The sequence below is a fragment of the Tiliqua scincoides genome, chromosome 5, assembly GCF_035046505.1.
Source record: "Tiliqua scincoides isolate rTilSci1 chromosome 5, rTilSci1.hap2, whole genome shotgun sequence".
NCBI classification, from domain to species: Eukaryota; Metazoa; Chordata; class Lepidosauria; order Squamata; family Scincidae; genus Tiliqua; species Tiliqua scincoides.
Genome location: NC_089825.1, coordinates 106503461 through 106511909, shown reverse-complemented (window position 1 = coordinate 106511909; position 8449 = coordinate 106503461).

Genomic DNA, 8449 nt, shown 5'->3' with positions numbered 1-8449 from the left:
GTCCTCCTCACCAACAGGAGCTGAACCTAAGAATGCATAGATGTGGGTGTTTTTTGCAGATGTCCATACTGTTTTAGCATTATCACTCTTCCCCTCTTCCCTTACCCAGTGGAGACCTCCCCAACTGCCCCCCATCATAGAATTGAGCAGTAGCCATTTTGGTGCTCCTGTATCAGCGGGGTGGGGACCTTAGCTGTCAACCTCACCACCAAAACCTAGATTGGAGAGACTGCTCATTTATGATACTGTGGGCACAATCCTAACCAGGTCTACTCAGAAATAAGTCCTATTTTGTTCAATGGGACTTACTCCCAGCAAAGTCAGGTTAGGATTGCAGTTTATGTCACTTTGTCAAGTGATGTGTACTTGGATACCACAAAAGAAACAAATCTGAAAAATCTCAGACATAGCCCTTGTAATTGAAATTTCACTGTATTAAGAAGGACCCCATCCTGTTTGTTCATGTCACTGCTGTGTTGTTTTCCAAGTCTGTTGTTCTCCAGCTGGCTAGTATGTATGAGCTGGAATGTTTTTGCAATTGCGATGCATGTTTAAGGGACCTTCAGCGATTGTACTGAGACACACGGGCAGCCCAATTCCTGTGCAATGGTGAAGCAGTGCCAGCATAGCTGGAACTGCATTCTGCACAGGAATTTCGGCTTCTGGAACTGAAAGTAACTGCGGGTAAGGGGACAGCGTAAGCCTCAGCAGCCACAATGATCTGTGCGAGCTCAGTTGCTGGAGCACATCGATGTTCATGAACATGCCTGGGAAGAAGGATAGGATGCAGTGTGAGCCACCATCACCTGCCTCTCCGAAGCCTTATACACCCATCTCCACCCCAAACACCACTCTCCTATTCTGCCCCCTCCCCAGTCCAGGCCAAGTATTTCCCATGTTATACTGCAGTGCATGTCATCAACAATGAGTCATCTTATGAGGACAGTGTAGGACATTAGCATTAGATAGATAGATAGATAGATAGATAGATAGATAGATAGATAGATAGATAGATAGATAGATAGATAGATAGATAGATAGATACTCTTGTGATATGGTTGCTGCACTCTGTTGTGAAAATACTCTGTTTACTATCTATCTATCATGAAAAGGTCGATAATGAAATCAGGGACACTGGGTCCAGTGGGACCACCAGGGAGGATGATTTGGTCTGCCTCAAGACATTTACTTTGAACCACAAAGTACTTTGAACCTCTATGGTAAACAGCACTTGGCCCTCTGCCAAAGCACACTTACTTCATTCGATATATTCTCATGGGGGGTACCAGCAGGAGCTGGAAGATTTTTTTTCCCCTTAGATGAAAACCTCTTAATTAAAAGATCCAGAACCAACTGCCAGAGGAGTACATCACACCTCCCATAACAAATGTGGAATGATGGAAATATGAGAATTGTTTTCCCAGCTGTGGATCCATTCTGATGATGCTTTAAACTTGAAAGTTCTAGCCATTCCTTTACCCTCCAGCCACTAGTCATTCTTTTAACAACTCAAAGCTAGTTGTGTTCCCTGGCATAGTGATAACTAAAACTCTTATGTGGTTTACGGATGTGGCCTTCACATCTACACTGAAACATAAAATAATTTGTGGTGGTGGGGGGGGTGTGTTTCTACTTCTGCAGAGCATCCAAGGAATGTCAATAAAGTACATGGAACTTTAAAAAGACCAGAAAAAGTTCTTAAGGAGGTGGGACCCATATCTGGCCCTGATATTTCATTATTCTCTATCCTTTCCCAATATTGCACAGTCCCACAGTTTGCCTATGGTGACTTCCCTGTGAAAGGAAAGCAGCTTGGAGCAACACAAACACAGCAAGAGCAATGACCCTTTCCTCTTCCTGAATGTATGAGATTGGGGCACCATCCTATTGTTGTAAATTGGCTGCTGATGGCAGACATATAATGCCACTAGAGGTAGAAGTCCTGCACAGAAGCTGGTAAGTCAGGGAAAGAGGAAGGCTTTTTGCGGGGAGGGAGAACAACTGAATTTTTCAGCGGAACATGGGAGTGGAGCATGTGGCAGTCATGAATGTGGGATCTTATCTCCTCTTTTTAAAACACTCATAAGAACATAAGAACATAAGAACAGCCCCACTGGATCAGGCCATAGGCCCATCTAGTCCAGCTTCCTGTATCTCACAGCGGCTCACCAAATGCCCCAGGGAGCACACCAGATAACAAGAGACCTCATCCGGGTGCCCTCCCTTGCATCTGGCATTCTGACATAACCCATTTCTAAAATCAGGAGGTTGCGCATACACATTATGGCTTGTACCCCGTAATGGATTTTTCCTCCAGAAACTTGTCCAATCCCCTTTTAAAGGTGTCTAGGCTAGACGCCAGCACCACATCCTGTGGCAAGGAGTTCCACAGACCGACCACACGCTGAGTAAAGAAATATTTTCTTTTGTCTGTCCTAACCCGCCCAACACTCAATTTTAGTGGATGTCCCCTGGTTCTGGTATTATGTGAGAGTGTAAAGAGCATCTCCCTATCCACTCTGTCCATGCCCTGCATAATTTTGTATGTCTCAATCATGTCCCCCCTCAGGCGTCTCTTTTCTAGGCTGAAGAGGCCCAAACGCCGTAGCCTTTCCTCAAAAGGAAGGTGCCCCAGCCCCATAATCATCTCAGTCGCTCTCTTTTGCACCTTTTCCATTTCCACTATGTCTTTTTTGAGATGCGGCAACCAGAACTGGACACAATACTCCAGGTGTGGCCTTACCATCGATTTGTACAACGGCATTATAATACTAACCGTTTTGTTCTCAATACCCTTCCTAATGATCCCAAGCATAGAATTGGCCTTCTTCACTGCCGCCGCACATTGGGTCGACACTTTCATCGACCTGTCCACCACCACCCCAAGATCTCTCTCCTGATCTGTCACAGACAGCTCAGAACCCATCAGCCTATATCTAAAGTTTTGATTTTTTGCCCCAATGTGCATGTCTTTACACTTACTGACATTGAAGCGCATCTGCCATTTTGCTGCCCATTTTGCCAGTCTGGAGAGATCCTTCTGGAGCTCCTCACAATCACTTCTGGTCTTCACCACTCGGAAAAGTTTGGTGTCGTCTGCAAACTTAGCCACTTCACTGCTCAACCCTGTCTCCAGGTCATTTATGAAGAGGTTGAAAAGCACCAGTCCCAGGACAGATCCTTGGGGCACACCGCTTTTCACCTCTCTCCATTGTGAAAATTGCCCATTGACACCCATTCTCTGCTTCCTGGCCTCCAACCAGTTCTCAATCCACGAGAGGACCTGTCCTCTAATTCCCTGACTGTGGAGTTTTTTCAGTAGCCTTTGGTGAGGGACCATGTCAAACGCCTTCTGAAAGTCCAGATATATAATGTCCACGGGTTCTCCCGCATCCACATGCCTGTTGACCTTTTCAAAGAATTCTATAAGTTTTGTGAGGCAAGACTTACCCTTACAGAAGCCATGCTGACTCTCCCTCAGCAAGGCCTGTTCGTCTATGTGTTTTGAGATCCTATCTTTGATGAGGCATTCCACCATCTTACCCGGTATGGATGTTAGGCTGACCGGCCTATAGTTTCCCGGGTCCCCCCTCTTTCCCTTTTTAAAAATAGGCGTGACATTTGCTATTCTCCAATCTTCTGGCACCATGGCCATTTTGAGGGACAAGTTGCATACCTTAGTCAAGCGGTCTGCAACTTCATTCTTCAATTCCTTAATAACCCTTGGGTGGATGCCATCAGTGCCCGGTGACTTATTGATCTTTAATTTATCAATGAGGTCTGAAACATCTTCTCTTTTAACCTCTATCTGACTTAACTCCTCGGTTAGGAGGGGCCGTTCGGGCAGCGGTATCTGCTGAGCCAGTGCCTCAGTCCAGGGAACCCGAGACCCTCTAGGCTTAACTATATCCCTTGTAGGCACTGAGCACTTTCTTTACTTAAAGTCTCAGTCCTCAAGTTTCTAGTCCATAACGAGGATTTTTGGTAGCTTGCTGAACAGCTAGGCAGGATTCTTAACCTTTGTCCCCAACAGACAATGAACCAACATGGTAAAAAGATTTTCTACTTTATTAAATACATACGGTTACAAAAAGGTTACAAAAGGCAGCAAATGCTAGAGGGATAAAAAACTTCTAGGAAACATATCAGCATAAAACAACAAAGCTTGTTGTTGTTGGCTAACTCTATTATTCTCTAACCCTCACCTGGGTCAGCTTCTTTTGTAGATCCTCAGGCCAGTTACCTATGGCCACATGGTCCTGGCAGGGCAGGATGTGCACCCACCACCTCTCCCACCAAGAGACAAGGAACCAAGACCCTGTCCTCTGGAAGTGGGGCTGGAAGCTCGCCCTCTCAGCTCTTCCCTCCCCCCTGGAGATCTGCAGCTGCATTCCATTCTTGATGGACGTCTTTCTGGCTGCCTAGGTGCTACATTATCACCTTCAATTGAGTTGTAAATCCTAGCAGCTAGGAAATGCAAGCCACTTCTGTGTTACTGTTTTAGCTTGGTTCAGGCCTTGCAATGCTACTAGGCCTGAACTGTACATATTCATGACGGGGGGGGGGGATAGAATATGAGTGGGGGAATAGGATATGACCATAGCCTCTACTGCTACCCCCACTCCCCAACTGGGCCTGAATCACCCCTTCGCCCTCCCCTAGGCTGTTTCACCCTTAACAGCCTTGCTCCTGCTCTCCTCTGCCCCAGAACATTTCCCCACTGCTCGAAGGGAAATTTAGCCTTGATGACTCTGGTGATCTGTCAATCAGTGAGGAGACCCAATGCCCATCCATGTTGGCCTCCTGTCTTGCACCTCAAAAAGTTCTGGCTGCCAGAACATGCCTTATGGCATGTTTGTAACAGCTGTCTCCTGGGCAGTGCCTGGGAGACCTGTGCTGGCCCGGAATAGGATAGTTTCATGAATAAAGAGCAAGAAGTGTTAGGCACACTGAACTGATATCACAGGAATGTGTTTGACGGAGGTCATTCCCTGTCAGTGATGTATGTGATGGCGCTTGCAGTAGAAGCTGGAAATAAGAGCTGCCCTGCAGAATGTTTGTTCATGTACAAATTTGACATTTTGACTGGTTTGGAGTTTATTCCTTTAGGAATCCCTTTAGGGACTGCATGTTCCATGGTACAACGGCACCAAATTGGCTGCCATTGTATCTCATAGGGCCAGGGAGGTAGCCATCTGAAGTAAAGGAAGAGTTGATCCCCTATCTTGCATTGAGCCCTGGCAGCCTCAATGGGTCTACTCAGATGGGTAGCTCAATGGGTAGCTCAATCTACTCAGATGGGTAGCTCAATGGGTAGCTCAATGGCTGGCAAAGAATTGATTTGCCCTGTATAGGGCTTTCAGGTGCAGGAAGAAAGATAGGTTTCCACCCCTGCTCTGCCTCTGCTGCTATCCCTGCACCCCACCCAGGGCTGAACCACCCCCTGCCACCCTCCCCCACCTAGTTTCACCCTTCCCTGCCATCCTCCCACCCTCCCCCAGCCACAGAACACCTTCTTGCCCCATATATGGCTCTCAGCCATCCTCCAACCAGTGAGGAGGCCCACTTTCCAGCCATTTTAATAAGGTTAGAGTTACTTGTCATAAGTTATGTCATTCTCAAGTACCTAAACACAGCTAGTATTTCTTAACAATATAATCTAAGCTCCCAGCCACAGTTATTTTCTTCTTCTTCTTTACCTGTGTGGCTGAGTTGTATTGGACTGGACTCTTGAGAACAAATCCCTAGAAACCAAATGGATTATTAACAGATGCAAAGAACTCATTTAATTTCTCTGCCATGTCTAAGTCTCCTTTTATCTCCCCTTTCCATCCCTCACCATCCAGAGGGCCAACCGCTTCTCTGGCGGGTTTCCTGCTTCTAACATATTTGAAGAAGCTTTTATTATTCCCCTTAATGTTGCTGGCCATGCGTTCCTCATAGTCTCGCTTGGCCTCCTCCTCATTAGGGCAAGACTTCCATTTACGGAAGGAAGCTTCCTTGCCCTTCACAGCCTCTCTAACTTGGCTGGTTAGCCATGCGGGCACCCTCCTGGATTTAGTGGAACCCTTCTTTCTTTGCGGTATACACCTCTGCTGGGCCTCTATTACTGTTGTTTTAAGCAGCCTCCATGCACTCCATGCCCATCTTCTCTCTTTGAACATCAAAATGGTTGGTGTATGTCTGAAAAGACCCAGAGGAGGCTTGTAGGCGCATGTGGAAGTAAGTAAAAAAAGTAGTAGTAATCTTTTTACAATTCAACCACCACTCTGACTGGTTCCTTATACGGGAAGTACAATGGATTGTCATGTCTCCTCAGTCTACAAGTGCTACTTTGAGACTGATTTTGACAGAGAGCTTTGAGGTTCAGTATTGTTCTAGCTATGCTGAGCTGGTGGCTAAGGACCTTCGGGAGGCATTTGGAGATGACATCATGGCTTTTACTGTGCACATGTCTTTTACAGTCATTATTTCTTAATTGTATTAACCCACCCAATTTCATTTCTTTCTTTTTTCTGCATGTGTAGCCAAACGGTGTTGGAATCTTGGGAGCACGTCTCTAGAAACTCATGAGAAACACTGATAAATCTCTGCTATCGTCAGCTGAAGGAGGCTTTGAATTAATTTTTGTCAGAGCCTGGACACATGCACAATTTTTCAGTGGCAGTGGACCAGAAAGCAACTCAGAAATGAAAGAGACCTCCGAATAAATATTTGTAAGCTATTTATGTTCTTAATTTACTTATCATTTTAAGAATTTTGGAATTGTTTCTCTAATTTTTTCTTTTTACCTTTTGTTCTCAGTCTTCTCATTTCTCTTATAATTTTTTCAACATCTATCCTTTCTCCTCCTCTAATTTTTTTCTCTTTCACTCTCACTTTCTCTTTTCCTCTATAGTCTCAAAGATTATGAAACCATGACCTATATGTTTGAGTGCAGGAATATTATCAGATATTTTCACAGCCACATGTGAATCAAAATATGCCTTAAAACCCTCTTTTGGTTTAGTCTGAATCACAGATAAACAAAAGGAATTTGAAGAAGGTAAGTTTTTTGGATAAGATAGTGAACTTCCTGAGAGAGGAAAAGGACTTCACCAATTGGCAGTAAATGTTTGTCTAAAACTGTGGTTTTCAATCTTTTCATCCCATGGCACATTGACAAGGTACTAAAATTGTCAAGGCACACCATCTGTTTTTTTGACACTTGACAAGACACACTATTCTATTGGTGGGGAGCTCACATTCTCCAATAGCCCTACCAATAAATGACCCTCCCCCAAACTCCTGCAGCACACCAGCAGACCATTCACGGCACAGCAGTGTGCCACTGCACTGTGGTTGAAAATTGCTGTTCTAAAATGATTGACACATTTAGTGGGCTGATAAAAATGCAATCCTAGGCTAATTGACATGCATGCGAATTGCTTCTCTGTTGTTATATCAAATTGTTGGACAGCCTGTAAATCAGATTTTTGCACATACAATTTGAAATTCAAATAAGAGAAAGGGGGGATGAAGATAGATAGTTAGGTGGGGGGGAGGGGGGGGAGAGAGAGAGAGGATATATAATCTGATACAATGCAACATTTGCCTGAATATATTAGACCAGTATTTCCCAAATTGTGTGTCAGGACCCACTAGGTGGGTTGTGAGCCAATTTCGGGTGGGTCCCCATTCATTTCAATATTTTATATTTAATACATTAGACTTGATGCTACCATTGTATGTGACTGCATTTGGGTGAATGTATAGACGGATACTTTTAACAAGCTACTATGTATATGATTTTAACAATGATGGTAAATGGGACTTCCTCCTGGGTAAGTGCGGGAAGGATTGCAGCCTAAGACTGCAGTCAAAACTCTTCCTTGCTTGATGATGTCATTTCCGTTCATGACATCACTTCCAGTGGGTCCTGACAGATTCTCATTCTAAAAAACAAGTTTGAGAACTACTGCATTGGGCAAGTTAAAAGCAGGAAAATGACAAATGCAATAATTATGGTTAAGACCTCTTGAGGGGTCCTGGCTTGAGGGGGACCCTAATATTTGTAAGAGGCAATGGTGGGGCAGTGAAGGTTCTGTCTCCCAGAGCAACAGCCCAGCCACCGGGGCCTCAGCAGAGAGTGTGGGGGGAAGGGGGTTGCATCATTCCGGCCCTTCTCCCCCAGCTGCTAAGGTTTTTTTGGCTCCTAGCCAGTCTTTAGTTCATGGGCAGGCTGGGTTCTTCTCCCTCCAGCTGCCTGACCCAGACTGCCTTCATCCTTGGCCCAGCTGGGCTTTATGCTCATGACCAGCCCCTCCAGGCCCACCCCTTCCTTCATGAGAGGGTTAAAAGGCTGACTGGCCTCCTCCAGCCCTTCTCCTCCCTGCTTGTGATTGCCAAAAGGCTGGAGTCTGGTGTTCTGCCCCCCCTAGTTCTCCAGGCTGGTACTCCACCTGCTGCT